The following is a 16021-nucleotide window of genomic DNA, read 5'->3' as shown; positions in this document are numbered from 1 at the left end:
AAGTGGAAGCTAGATTACTGCTGCTGCTGGTGCTTTGAAAAAAAAAAACAAAACAAAACCCACCCAGGTTCAGAAAAGCTTTCAGAAGCAAAACCCCAGTAATTTCAGTAGTGTTTACACCCAGATTCACCAAGATAGTAAGAAGTCAGTGTCTAAAGAGAGGAAATGTGTTAAAGTGCTCCAGTTTATCTGAACATTACCTTTCTTGGGGAATGGGAGAGAGATCAAGTCTGTTATTGGCAGGAGAGATAGCTGTTTATAAGAAGCCGCTAGTTGGACAACTTCCACAAACCGCTGCCCAAATGCTAATGACTCAAAGATGCAACTTGAACACAAACATCTGAACTCAAAGTGTAGCAGAAGTACATCTTGAGGAAATTAGACTAAAATATCAGCGTACATGAAAGTGCAATCGTTTCACCAAAAAAGAAGTCTGCAAAGGACTCAAAAGGTCCTTTATTCCACAGTACTGCCACAGTGCAGGATCAGATACATGCAAGCCCTTTCTTTAATAACGTTTGTGTATCCTATGAAAATCTCCAAGACTGAATAAACAATCACTTTCAGCAAGCTACTGCCATTATCACCTGAAGAGCATGACACCAGCAGATAAAGCTAGTAACAGTCCTGAATATACTTCTCAGTGTCTCCCCTCTAGAAGCTAACACTACAAACACCACCTCTTCTGAATAACTTTATCAGTGTTCCTTAAGCCAAAAGGGGCAAACAACTAAACTCCAGTAGTTTTGGTAGTAACATAAAACTTCATACAAAATATTATCATCTCCCTTCTAGTCATGTAGTTCAAAGGGAAATGCAACATCCTGTCCCTGGGGAGGAACAACCCTATGCATTAATACATGCTGGGGCCAACTGGCTGGAAAGCAGCTTGGCAGAAAAGAACCCAGGACCTTTGGTGGACATCAAGTTGTCAAAGAGCCAGTGGGCCTTTGAGGCAAAGAAAGTTAATGGTATCCTGGGCTGGTTTTGGAGGAGCGTTGCCAGCAGGTCGAGGGCTCTACTCAGCACTGGTGAGACACGTGTGTCCAGCTCTGGGCTCCCCAGTCTCTTACTATCTTGGTGAATCTGCGTGTAAACACTACTGAAATTACTGGGGTTTTGCTTCTGAAAGCTTTTCTGAACCTGGGTGGGGTTTGTTTTGTTTTTTTCCAAAGAGAGACATGGACATACTCGAGAGAGTCCAGTAAAGGGCCTGGCCACTAAGATAACTGACTGGAGCACCTCTCACATGAGGAAAGGCTGAGAGAGTCAGGTCCATTTAGCTTGGAGAAGCCTCAGGGAGATCAAATCAATGTATATAAATACCTAAAGGGAGGGTGGACAAGAGAGGGAACCAGGCTCTATTCAGTGGTGCCCAGTGACAGGACCAGTGGCAATGGGCACAAACATAAACACAGGAGATTCCCTCTGAACATCAGGAAAACTTTTTTTACTGTGAGGGTGACCAAGCCCTGGCACAGGTTGCCTAGAAAGGTTGTGGAGTCTGCATCCTTGGAGATATTCAAAAGCCATCTGGATACAGTCCTGAGCAATCGGCTCTAGGTAACCCTGCTTGAGCAGGGCGGTTGGACAAGATGACTTCCAACCTCATTCTGTGATTTGGTGATACACATTACAGTTGTACACCAAGGAAGCCAGAGCTCCCTGCATAAGTGTGACCTATTAAAACTGCCAGTACCAGTCTTCCAACTGAAATGCATCGCAGGATAACAAAGGTGAGCAACAAAATGCTTATGGTCACCACTGGAACTAGGCGTTTGCTCCCTAGCTTATACCAACTACAGTCAAAGAACAACACTAAACTCCCAGATTCACACAGAACATCAAAAGATATGTACTGCTGGAAATCCAGATTGCTTTGCATAGAAATAAACGCTTTCGGGTGTAATTTCCATTCTATACAATTTAGCTTTTACAACACTGTTTCCTTTGAACACAACTTTATTTCATAGTCTTGTCAGTTGGTCATTTTGCCCTTAACACTACAGAACTTGCTCCTCTTATTTATATAACCATGCTTGAAGTGCTGTGAATTGTAAGGAAAGGCAGTTACAGGAGTAAACTGTTAAGAACCTGCTGCATTCTTGATGGTTTACACCAGCTTACTTTTACTGGAAGTAGCTACTTAGTCTTCTTAAACAAGAGGTGATTAAGAAAGAAGTGAGGAAGAGGTAATAATGCCCTACAGAATCTCAGTAGGAGTATCCACAGAGGTTTACCAACCAGCAGAAACAGGAGGCACATGAACTAGTAGTGCTCACAAGACTAGTGACTAGACACAGCTTTTCATCCTTCTTGCAGAAGAAGTTTCTAGACAAGTTCCATAAAGTTCTCACAGAGATCTCAGCCCAAACAGGCCATTGTTAATTCTCAGAAGTTTTAACATACTGTAAACACACTTGCAGGACATTTTTACTTTAAAAAAAGTCACAAACATTACTACTCAATTTTTCTACAGACTAGCTGCAGAGCGTTTATCATGATTCTACACACTACCAGGTGGAAACGGATCAATTTGGAACTGATTGCTGCAGAGCAACGTTTCTCAAAATTTTCAAAAAACACAACCATCACCTGCTTCATTCCTTTCCATGACATCCTTTAGGTCTAATACCCCAGAGCACTGGAGTGAGAACTGAGTGAAATTACAGAATGCAAGTGTTTACGCTCTCTACCTTGAAGGAAGTGAGTGGATACCAACAATTAAAGTTAGTTAGCAGCTCCAGGAGTAAACATTTGCACCTAGTAATTGCAGCCTGTTCTCACTCCCCCGTTTCCTATCCCTCAGCAGACAAAGTGAGCAGGGGCTGACTGCTGCCATCTAAAACTGCCACCACAGGGGTCCTGACCCACAGTCCAAGAGGCCAGAGAGGCTGTGAAAACTAACAGTCTTCACTTCCCTTTCAAGACAGGGCATTCATCAAGATGGTATTAAATAGCCTGTTGCACAATAACTCTGCATCCTTAGCCCGGATCCTTCATTCTGGGTGAAGCTTGGCTGAGGTTATCCAGAAAAGGGCAAGAGCCACACATTTCCTGCCTCAGAACCTAATCACTACTTGAATTTTTATAAACCCTTCCAATATTGTTAATTTAAAAGACAAGAATTTACAATGACAGAGATATACTGTCTAGTGTTTCCTCCAAGAATATCTCTGAAAAATGGCATATTAAGATATGGAACTACATATTCTTCAACTACAGAGCAGATAAAATGTACTCCTATTAATGACAAACGGAGAGCTCAATATTCACACTTCTCTGAATTTTGAAGTCTTCATCATAGCATAGCGATGAGCATATCTGGAAGAGGATACATTGGCTACACCTCATTGCCTAGGAAACATCAGTATGTCAGAAAGTGAACAACTCTGTAACACACACGCACACAAATAAAAACAATTATCTCTGAACCACCAAAAACACCAGGCACAAAATTCCTCAATAGTGTTATCTGAATAGGTTGACTGTTACACACCAAAAAAACCCCATTACTGGAAGCTAAGAGAAGGAGCATGAAGAAAGTAAGGGGCACCCTGACCTACCACTGTTCTCCTGCATCTGGGCTACTACTCCACTTTGGCCATCTGCTGAAAGAGTCACAGGGAAGTCATAGCAATGTGCTACCAAAACAGGTCCTAATAACTAGGCTTTTGCTCCTAGGTGACCTATAACAACAACTGGAGATGACGATCCAGTATTATCCACATCTCCTAGGAGTGACAGGAAATGCCTACTACACTATTATGCTCCCTCAAGAGGGTGTGTGTGGTGGTGGGGAATCTATGCCTATAGTTTGGTTATGGCATCTGCCAGTTATCATTTACAACATTAAATATTGACACCATTTTTAATATCTGGTTTTTGTTCTTCACTCATCCCTTGACATTCAAGCCTTAACCTTGTTTGGGTGGGCGATCTCTACACTAAACTTCTCCAGATTCCTCCTGCAAGGAATATTAATGGCCTGCACCATGCTCCAGTCCCGGCTCAGAAGATTAGTTGAGTAACCCCATAAAGGCCAAGAGAAAAATCAACTCCAGTCTGGCCCCAAAAAAGGCTTGAGCCTCTGTAGAATAGGCAGGGCTCCATGACAATACTCAGTCAGCAGCCGAAATGCAGGAATCAATATCCACCTCTCCCTCCCAGCTCTGTCAGGCTTTACTCAGCAGAAGCAAGCAGAATGCACAATTAAGTCAAAAAAGGGAATCCTCTTTGTCAATTGAAACACCCAAAAGCTGTAGGATTTTAAGCAAAACCCTTTCCTTCTCCACTTTGCTTAAATGGGTTCTGCAGCAATGGAAAGCTATTCTGCCAGCACGGAGCGGAAGAGGTAAGTAGATTAAAAAGTGATTGTTCTGTAAAAGATGGAGTCGTACCTCCTGTGTAGTGATTGACAGATTTGGTCTACCTCCAAGGCATTGTCTCAGAGCACTGCTGGTCTCATCACAAAATAAGTGCTGCTTTGGGGTGGGGGCTTGAAGAGGAAGGGGTTTGGTTGGTAGGTTTTGATAAGCCTTACAGCAAACTGTAATATCCTCCAAGAACTTCCTTTTCTAGTAAACCTAAAGCCCAAGAAAGAAAGATTTGCTCCTCCTCTCAAAAGGTAATATTTTTCTGCATTACAGGTAGACCTGACAGGAGCTTCACCACACAGTAGCAATTTAACACTCTATATGAAAAGTTTAAAACAAGTCTTTAATAGAAAATGTCATACTGCAGCAACAGTTTTGACATGTTTAGGAGATTGAGCAAATTTAAAGAAAGATCAGAGACTCATTTCTCTTTCATATTTTAGGAACTGATTCAGAAGAATGAAACTAATCCTGAACTACCAAGATACCTCAGTTATTCTAGATTTCAACTTTTATTTAATACAATTTCTTCCTTCTTCCCAAATGCCCCTCCTCAACTTCAGTCTTGCAAATCTGTGGAACATAATATCCTGGAGGAAAGGGCAAAAAATGAGAAAAACAAATCCTCCCAAACACCTGTTTCATCTTAACTGTGACTATGAACTATGTAAATTTGAGCAGCCATCAGTTATTGAATAAACACAAGGCAAAAGATAATCTAAAATTGTTTCATCTCTTAAAAAAATGCAAAAACAATGGAGACAATCTGGAGAGGCAGACAACTAAACATAAACTGAAACATAAAATTACACAGTGCTGATTCTGTGAACATAGACATCTTTCCATTTACAGACCTTCGCACACTTTCCCAACACTAACTCATACTAAGCGTTTGTAACTACTAATGAGCAACTGTAAGAATGCATCATATACACAAAGACTAAGGTCAACAGTCTTTCATAAAAGTTTCACAGCATATCCCAACTGTAAAAGACAACATATTTAGTCAGTGGTAAATAGCAGAAGCATAGTATGCAATAGCACCTCTTTCATTCAAAACAAGGTCCATGTGTATTCACTGCCCTCTAATACCATTGCGACTTCCTGATTTGCCAATTCTTTAATTTTTTCTATTTAGAGATGCAGACTCTTACACAACACATTTAAGTCCATGGACAAGACTTATCTAGCTTTTTCCTCTCCTGCAGCTCCATTAAGGGTAGTCCACAAACTATGTCATACTGTCTAAAAATCAACTTATGGGTTTGATTTGCAACTTATGATGCTCAACTTAAAAAATGCACCTTCAAACAGTCACTCTCATTAATACAGATAAAAACAGACCTCTCATTAATACAGATAAAAGCAGAGTATTACTTGTCTGAGTGGGGCAATGAAAAATGAATGATAGCTCACCTGCCTCATTTTTCATTCACTTATTGGTATACATGGATTGACACAGACCAGTCCTTAAGGTTCTGTATAAAAACTACACCAGTAAGTTAAGTAACAACAAAGGATAATCAAATTCAGTAAATACTGTAGTTAAGATCACTTATACAAAGCTTAACTCTGTCTCTTAGACACTCATCTGTCTTAGTATTTATTTTCTCCAAGACCCAAACCCCTTGAAATACACATATGCTTTAATCAGCAAGGACTGAAGGATGTTGTCCTCCAGCAGGGTTGGATACTGGGGAAAAGTAAAGACGACAGACCAAAACTTCTTTTCAACATGAACTTTCAAAGATGCTACTAATTACACTAGGGACTTTATCCTAGAATTACATGCTTTGCCCAAAGAGGATAGCAGAATAGTATTTAAATAATACAGAAATCCAAGTTTTTAAGTTACCTTTTTTTTTTCCTCCCAGCATCTGCAGACAAATATAAATGCCTTTTCAAATACTGAAAGGCATTATCTGTAAATGAGTAAGTCTCCCCCTGCCACGGTGTAAGCTTCTGCCCACCTGCCATCAGATTATGAAACTTGTTTTTAAAAAAGTTGTATTTAAAAGATAACAATTAACTGGTTTTGTTCAAGCTTCTAGAAGAACTGAATTGGCACGAGGCTAAATATAGGAAGTTCTAGTTCAGAAGATAGTTGTCACTGCTATAGAATGGAAGTGCTTATACAGCCAAAATAGTGACATTGCCTGTATTATTAACCCAGGTTCTTTTAAAAACATTCAATGACATTTCTACAGCACTCATTACTACAGTGCCTGAAAATGGAGGAGGATTATAAAACACTTATAATGAAACTACTTATTTCCTAAGAACGCTTCAACCTAACAACAGTAAGGAAGAACTATCTATACTTCTGAAACTTCTCTTACTAATTTGGAAACTGTTAGAGCTGAAGTCTAGATCTAAGTTTATACTTCAAAAAGTCTGATCTGTCATGTTTAACTTTGCAAGGTAACAGAAGCATTTTTGACATGAAATAAGTTTTTGGCTTATTTCAAAACTTGTATCTATTACTTAAGGTGCAAATAACACCTGTGGGGAAAAAAAAGTTTCAGGTCAGGACTGCTTAACTAAAAAAAAAAAAATTCCATTCTGAATGAAACAGAGGAATAAATACAAAGCTTTGACACAAAAAAATCTGCCTACTTCCTCCCTCCTGCCCAAAAGAATAAAAAAGAATTATCAGTATTTTGAAGACTAATGAGAAGTTCAGAGTCCTCTTGACTGTCTTCAGAAGGAGCAATCCTAAAACAAGTTTCCTGAAATTAGTTATGGAAAAAAAAATTCTGAAAGGCTTGTGTAACAGCAGGAAATATGTTCCTGAAAGAAACACAATAGCTTTAAGGTTTCTATCCCAAACAAAGTTGGTGTTAAAAGAAAATATTTGAACCTAATTAGAACAGCAGAAATTGAATGAACAAGAGCTGAATTTCAGGGAGTGAATCACCCCTCTCGTCTATCCGCAGGATCCTGGAGGTCTAGAAGGCACGGGGGGAGAGAGAGGTAGTTCAGCACTTCAAGAGCTCAGCTGTGTGTCCGTAGCTGTCAAACAGGCTCTTGTCAAAGGTGACAAGACAGACAGTGGAAACAGTGGCACAAAATTTTATAAACTACTGAGCATGCCTTTCTCCATTTACAAACAAGGGCAAGATCCTAAAAATTTCATTCAAGTCATTTAGCATTCCACAGCAATAAAAGTCTTAGAACAGCCAAGGACATGCTTTTCAAAATCTGAAGACTATGTGACTATGAGCAAACTACCACAAAGTAAGTTCGACTGCAAATTTCCTCAAAGCAGCTTACTTGCGATAGTTGGCCATGTGCAGGCTCTTACACTGTAGTAGAAGGAAGGTGGCTCATTCCTCTTCCACTGGAATTATTCCAATCTATTAAAGACTTAAGAGCAGAAAGGAAAGTTGTTTATTTACCTATAACCTAACAAGATTTACTAGCAAAGATTAAAAACTGCTGGAATCCTCAAATTTCAATGGGGTTTAGGTCCCTGACTCTCTTCATCCCCTTTTAAAACCCCGATGGTGGGACTGCAACATTCCAGGTAATGTTCAGTAGGTTGTCTTAAAACTCCCATAATGGATGATGGGTCACCGTCCACAGAAGCAGCATTATTACACCCCCAGCCTGCTACTCATATCACTCCTAACTCTAAAACAACACAAACATTTCTTTTTTTTTTTTAACCTAAGTCAAAACGAATTAAAACTTCGATTCAGTATGTGATCATACTTCTATTAGTTTTAAGACCATCACTCTGCAACACTACAAAGTAGAAATAAATAGCATTAATTTAATAAGAGGCAAATTCATGGGGTTTTTTGGCAAATCTTTTATATTGATGCCTTGTATAATATTAATATTATAATGACTTTAAAGCATAACAGAGATGCTTTGTGCCTCAATCCCAGTTAAGAACTGGCAGGGGAAAGCAATGCTGTTCTGCACATCCGTACGTTCTGCGGAAGGCACCGAGTCTCCTCAGGGGTATCAACTCTCCAAGTGAAAAAATCCATTAGTTCATTAACTTCCCAGCCTCGATGACCTGGATTCAGAAAGCTTCCCTGAACCACAAATGGCCCATTCCTTGCCCACTCAACTTCAGTGCAAACCCCACAAGAATTATTTCTGGTTTTTTTCAATTAACCTACAAGTAGTTCAGTATTTTACAATTGTTCAAAAATCAACACTATTTAAAGAGGAAATTTGTGAAATACACACCAATTTATACAGGCTGTAGACACATTTCCTGAAGCCATTTCAAAACAAAGAACACAATGAACGATTTGAGGGCCATGAAGGGCCTTTAGAGGCTTTTGGGGCTTGATCACATCTCCTCCTCCATAATGATAACAGCATAACAATTCGCAAACTTTTACAGTAAATAAAAGATTAAAATTTTATAGTAGACAGAGGCCAACAGAGGATATTTTTTTTTTCCTCAGTGTCCTGGTTTCAGCTGAGACAGAGTTAATTTTCTTTATGGTGGCTGGTATGGGGCTATGTTTTGGATTTGTGCTGAAGACAGTGTTGATAATACAGAGATGTTTTAGTTGTTGCTGTACTAGTCAAGGACTTTTCAGCTTCCCGTGCTCTGCCAGGTACAGAAGAAGCTGGGAGGGGACACAGCCAGGATAGCTGATCCAAACTGACCAAAGGGCTATTCCATACCACATGACGTCATGCTCAGTATATAAAGCTGGGGAAGAAGAAGGAAGGGGGGACATTTGGAGTGATGGCGTTTGTCTTCCCAAGTAACCGTTACGCGTGATGGAGCCCTGCTTTCCTGGAGATGGCTGAACACCTGCCTGACCATGGGAAGTAGTGAATGAATTCCTTGCTTTGCTTGTGTGCGCGGCTTTTGCTTTCCCTATTAAACTGTTTTTATCTCAACCCTAAAGTTTTCTTACTTTTGCTCTTCTGATTCTCTCCCCCATCCCACCGAGGGGGAGTGAGCGAGCGGCTGCGTGGTGCTTAGTTGCCAGCTGGGGCTAAACCACGACACTCAGCTTACTTCAGGGAGGGGAAGGAAGATACACTTAATAAATCACTAATACATTTACAAATAATCAATACCGCTGCATGCTGACAATAACCTTTCTCTGGGGGATTTTTGCACCATATAGTGAATACACAATGATTGGATGCACAATCAGCAGTGCCTGGAAGACCAAGGCTAACACTGAAACAAGTGCAATGGAAAAACAAATCCAGAGCTACACATGGAAATTATATCCACATATATAATATCAAAAAATAGGTCCACTCAGATGCTACCAACACTTTAAAAGCAAAAGTAGTGTGAAAGTAAAAATATTTATTTCAATAAAGATTCTTCACATACAAAATGCAAGAAACAGACACGCACAGCCTGTACTCTCATTTCTTGTACTACATGCAGTGTATGTTATGAATTTTTGGTGATATAAAGTAGTCCAATTTTATATCACTCACATGTATAATTTAAATTATCTTCATTTATGTTTATTCTCATTAGTATTAAACCAAAAATTGGCATTTCCACAAATGCACCTCATCCATAAGCATAAACAAATAAAGCAAGTTATCTGCGTATATTTTGCATACTATTATACCTTATTCAAACTACAAGCAAGACCATTTCAGCCCTCAAACACTGATTTTATGCACAACTAATTAAAGAATCTAGGCAACTCCACAGCAAGCACCATCTAAATGTAAATGTTTATTACAGTTTTGTCCTCCTTGCTGTACTCGGGTATTAAATGTACTTTATTCCTTCCCTAAAATACATGTTAAAAATGTTGATATGGAAGTTGTTTTATTAAGTCATCTAACAGTAGTTCCTTCCGCTGATATACCAGTACTCACTTTCACAGAAGAACCATTAGTGATTTAACAATTCTACTGGCTTTAACTGAACTTCAGAAAAATAACGTAATCATATGATAAAAAGTATGCTGGGCTATGCTATAGTTTTCTACTACAGTATTTCCTATTCCTTCTTTCCACAAAAACTGGCTCAGAATGAGAAATGCGAGCTCACGCTTCTTAAGAGCTGTTTTTCCACATGTATAACTACTAGAAACCAAAGATAACACCCAGTGATCATACACACAAGGTCAAGAACCTATTTTGGACTGTAACAGAATCACTGTGCATTTTATGAATGGACTCAATCGAACCACCTTAAGAAAATCTGTCCCAGTCTATCACAAAATGTTTTCACCGCATACAGCGAGATTATCAGACACTGCAGATCAGTCACGGTGATGAAAATTAAAAGCACCTGCACTAAGACTACCTGTCCCACAGATCAAAGCCAAAGACTTCAGAACACATATTTGAAATTCTGAGAAATGTTGCCACTTATGCCACATACACCTGCCCAGGAGAGATTAAAAAAAGAAACATTTTGAAACATTGTAACTTTTTTTTTTTGGGGGGGGGGGGGGGGGCGGACGACGGGACGGGGGGGACGGGGACAGGACAGGACACAGGGACAGGATTTCTATTTTTATGTTACTTACTATTCTTACAACTCTTCATGTAGGATACCAAAAACTCTTGATCAGTTTTATAGCAACTCTCAAAGCCCTTTTACCTACCACTACCAGGAAAAAATAGTAATTCCTGTTTAATAACACACTACTATACAACACAAGAATGAGGGGGTGGAGAAACCTACCAAGCCACTTGAAAAAACTCAGATTGAATTAGCCAGTATAAAAATCTTAACAGAATGCTAGTGGTGTTACTTTATACTCTTGCAAGAAAATCAAGCAAATTTCAAATACGGGCAAGATCCATAAACAGCAGTACACCTTCCAATACCATGCAGAGGCACTTACTCAAAACTCAGACCAATTGAAAGGATGATTGCTCAGAACTTAAGACCCAACTAACAAGGAAAACCAAGAAAATTTGGAACTGAACCCTGAACATCTATAGAACTCAGGAATTCTAATGAGATTAGGTTAGACCACAACTAAAAGATACTATGTACAGTGTGTTAAAAAAACCAAACAAACAAAACCACACCTACAACTACTCAAAGTCTACGCTGGAATTAGTGTTATCATCTCTTAAAAACTCTAAATGTAGTATTAGGGCATCCAGTCTGCTCATAGCATTTCATTAAAAAAAAAAATCTGTGAAAACTGGAAAGCCTTCATAAGATTAACTGTCCAGTAAACAGCAAGTATTTCTGTATTTTTCTGTAATTTACACCAAAACAACACCTTTTTCCTTTGAATAAGATAAACAGTGTTTCAGGGTTTTGGTCTGTTTTGTTTCTAGGTTTTAAACCTACTAAAATTTTAGTTGTCAACATTAATTTATTACTATTGTATACACTATATGGGTTAATAGCTAGCATGCTCTTATAAATATGTTTGAGAATATAAAGCAATCAAGATTCACAAAGCCAACCACGTAAAACATTAGTGTTAACTAGATTGTCTTGCAGCAGTGGGTTTACATTATTTTAATCACAGCTGAAAAAGCCTGGAGTAAACCATCCTCCAATTCTCTCCTCATCCCATCCTCCATGCCTCTCCATGCACCCACCAACACAGCACGCATGCTCTGAGGGTTGTAAGCCAAAGCAGAAATACACATATTGCTTATGTAATCTGAACACTTAAAAATTTAACCGCAGTTCAGTTCAACGTGTTTTCCGTGGTCTATCTGCTGTATGATGCTCAAGACACAAAATTCACATCAACTTCTTGAATTGATAGATCTACACATTATAGGTTGAAGCATAAATTTAATAAACCTCATCTCAACTTGCATCATCAATTCCCCAAGATTCAAAACAAACCACAGAAGCAATCAGCACTCCCTGAGAAAAAAAAAATATGCCTTCTGCCTACACAAAGCCTAAAACAAGCGGCTGTTAGATCTGAGGAGAAAGGAGCAGTGGCAATGAAAATATGAGCCTTAATACTTTCTCATGGAAGAGTTGAAGCCATTTACTTCTAAGTTTACAGAACTTTGAGGAAGAAGTAACATCAATTGATAAACAGGGTTGAAAGAAACAAAAGGCTGTCTGCCTTTCTGCACAAGATGAAATGAGAATTTTCTTGGGCACAAGTATTTCAAATAAAATGAATCAGTGAAGCTTATATATATACACACACACACACACACAGTTGAAAGACTCATTCTATCACAAGTGCATGTGTAGGATCTTTCTAAATGCTTTCCAGAACATAATGTAACCATATAATACTGATCTACCAGAACAGTTCTGAGAACTGGCAAAACACTATTTTGCAGCCTTGCTCTAGAGAGGAAAGACAGCTCTGCAGGAAATCAAAATGATTAAAAGCACTCAAAAAAACCCCAACCCCCAACTATAAAGATCAAACCCAATAACCTACATAGGGTCATGCTGGTTTTCAGAAAAATCTGTCCAACCAATTTTATGGTGACAGCTGACATATTGCATTGGGAGAAGGATGAGTTCTTGCAAAAAAGTTCATTCAATACACCTTAACATTACTTGTATACATTTTGAAAATTAATTCCCAAAATGCTTTCTGAATTCTCACATACTATTTCTGTAAGAAATGCGCATTTTTTATTTTGTACAACTTTTCCATCAAAACACATTTAAGGCTACTATTTTCCACTAGCTAAACAGTCACAGCAAAAGCTCAAATACACTTCCAGGAAACATAATTTATACGTGCTAGATCTCTATTCTAGACATCACATCTCTCCAAAAGTTTTAAGTGCAAATCTAGCATTCTCTGGCACCACTTTTCACAGATCAACTAAATCATCTCAAAATTAGATTTGCTGCAAGCTTTTTTTGAGAGCTTTTAAAGTATTCCTTTAGCCAGCAGTAACGGGCTCACTGACAGTTAAGCAATGAGAGCCAATTTGAAATCCTGAGAGTACTTTTAAACTAAACCAGGGAAAGGAAGAAAACAATCCCCAACACTTCTCCAAAACAGGTGCAATTAATTCGCGTTTTGTGGGAGTATCAAACCTGCATTTTCGCATAATGCACATACAGTGTATTCAGCAAAAATACTACTGCACTCCGAGTAATTAAAAAAACCCAAACCAACAACTCACAAACTATATCCAACTTACATCACTGACAATTACTTGACATTTCAGAAATGTTGTTATTTTTATTGTCCAACCACAACATATTCGTATTTCTTGCAGTGTGTATGAATTTGAAACAAGAAAGTTTAAAGATTGGTTAAGAAAAAAGAACCTACACTCACTCAAAAGCCTTCTTCCACTATTCCACCTCTCACTTTAACTCTAACGCTACTCTGAATGCCATCTGGATAGACCTTATACAAATATAGAATAGCTAAATATTATGAAGGTGTTAAAAGTACATAAAAAGTATGAAGGTGTAAATAGTACAAAAACCACACATAAGTGGTTATTAAAAGTGGCACAATAGAAGTCTTCTACAGTGGTACATAAGGTTACTTAACTGCACAAGCTTAACCTCATCAGTTTACTCTACTAAATATACAGTAAACTTTCACAAAAATTTATTTCTATTATTCTTTCTAGATTTAAAAAAATGCTGAAGTCTGAGGTCTCAAAAAAGAATAAATCCTCACCTAGCCTACTTCTGATGCAAAGATTATCACTGCCTTTAAGTAAAGCCCAACAAGAGAACACAAGAAACTTCTTTTTAAGAAGTTAAGTTTTTAAAAGAAAATAAATGCATTTTTTCTACTGTGAACCAAAAAATTGGTTAAATGTATGGAAAACTATTGTCTTCAACTACTTTTGATTACTCTACAACCCACTTCAGCAAAACAGTACACCTCGTACACAAAGTCATTGCCCTTGAGGTAATAAAAAGCACATCAGAGCACAGGCCAGGAGCTAGCAAATATTAACGGACACTTGGGATGACAGATAATCTGCCACCAATTACAAGAAATAATAAAGGAATCTAGAATAAAACTAATTCCAAAACATTAAGATCTCTAGGTACAATATTGGTGGTTTTCAAATGTTTTGGTCAATTTCTACTTAATTCCTAGTAAGGTAGAAAAAGAAAACTCTGGAGTTGTAGTATTTTGCAAATTACTATTTTTCCTTTCCTTTAGCTACTGTAAAATATAACAATAACAGAAATATAAAAAACATTATGAAAAACAGAAAATATTAAAGAGACAGAACCTACACAGAGGGAGTTACCATAACACTGCTATGTTCCAGGAACCTTACCTCTCCAATTTGGCTACTTCTAGTTTAATATAATAGTAAATAGCTACCTCCATGCAAGAAGCGAACTAATCTAAAACAGGCAGACCTGCTGAGGAAAGATGATCAATAAGGCGACAAATCGAAGCAGCCTACAAAGTCACCTCTGGAAGCACTCTTAATTCAGAACTGAAGAGCAGAACCACCAAATTTGAGATAAAAGAGTGAAGATCAGTAGCTGAAGTACAAATAGTACACTTTCTAAATATAGACTCTATCCCACACACAAATGCAACCTCATTGACATGAATAATCCCACTGCAGTCACTGGCACTATTTGCAGGACCAAACCTATACAACCACTTAGGCCTCCACAAAATTCCTGTTAAGATTTTTACATGAACTACAGATAATCCTTTCTACAATTATGAAAGAGAAACCCCTCCAAATCTCTCAACCAAGTATATTCTTCTTTTCTATAAACACTTTATCAACAGGATTATCAACAAAATGTCTTAGAAAAGAAAATCTATTGAAGGGAACACCTGAAAAATTGCAGTCAACAGATGTCACCAAACATTTAAGATCTGTAGGCCTTGATGCCTATTTACTTACTGAATTATTTTAGGGAGAAGATAATTTTTTTTAAAACTTTTAACCTAGACATTCTTTAAGCAGCTGAAAAGAAAGACAATGCTAGCAAAAACAATTTCAGAAGAAAAAAAAATGATGACAATGTTTAACTTTCTGTAAGAGCAGGGCTCTGCACGAGCATTCTTCACCCCCCAAACTAATTTCAGATGCTCATTTACAAAAGGGGTGAAAAAAGTAAAATACAAACTCAAGTTTATCCCATTGTTAAGTCTACCTTTGTTGGCTGACCCGTATCTACATATTCATGGTTGGAATACATGAATCTGTTTATCAAATTAAAAAAGACTGCTATATTTTTAGTGTAGTTTGTTATAAAACATACATATTGTTTTTGTCATGGTTTATTTTTATACAGGTTTTTCTACTACTTGTTAGTAAAGCCCTGGCCATGTTGCAGTAAGTCTTTTTCTTTATTCCTATAACCCAACACATCCTAACAACACTCACATTCTTGATGAAGGCTGTTTAAAGAAATAAATGCAATTTGGAGATCAAAAAACCTTTCATCAGCCAAAATTCTTAATTTCGTAGCCCGTTTTTTTGACTTTTACCACTAAGCGCAACTGTCAATGATTAAAATTAGAGAAAAGAGTAAGAGGAAAATAGTACAAATCAGATTTCTATGATTAAGCCAGCTGCTGAGAATATAAAGAATTCTCTAATTTCATCAGCAAGAGTTTTGATGAAGCAAATGTATTGATATATTTCTTGCCAGTGAAATAAGATAAACAGGTATGTCCAGTTTCTCTATAAAGGCAAGGCGCATTAGTTCTACACTATTGCCTACTGGGATCAGATGTAGCATCAAAAAGTTAACACTAAACCTTAAAAGC

At 37.9% G+C, this 16021-nt stretch overlaps 1 protein-coding gene across 1 annotated transcript in view; it reads right to left on the bottom strand.

Moving 5' to 3' along the window:
- The window catches only part of CUL3 (cullin 3), a 58343-nt gene that overhangs the window by 40925 nt on the left and 1397 nt on the right, over positions 1-16021 (bottom strand). The window lies entirely within an intron of this gene.

This window comes from Mycteria americana, chromosome 7 (assembly GCF_035582795.1).
Source record: "Mycteria americana isolate JAX WOST 10 ecotype Jacksonville Zoo and Gardens chromosome 7, USCA_MyAme_1.0, whole genome shotgun sequence".
NCBI classification, from domain to species: domain Eukaryota; kingdom Metazoa; phylum Chordata; class Aves; order Ciconiiformes; family Ciconiidae; genus Mycteria; species Mycteria americana.
This window is presented reverse-complemented; position numbering and strand designations above follow the sequence as displayed.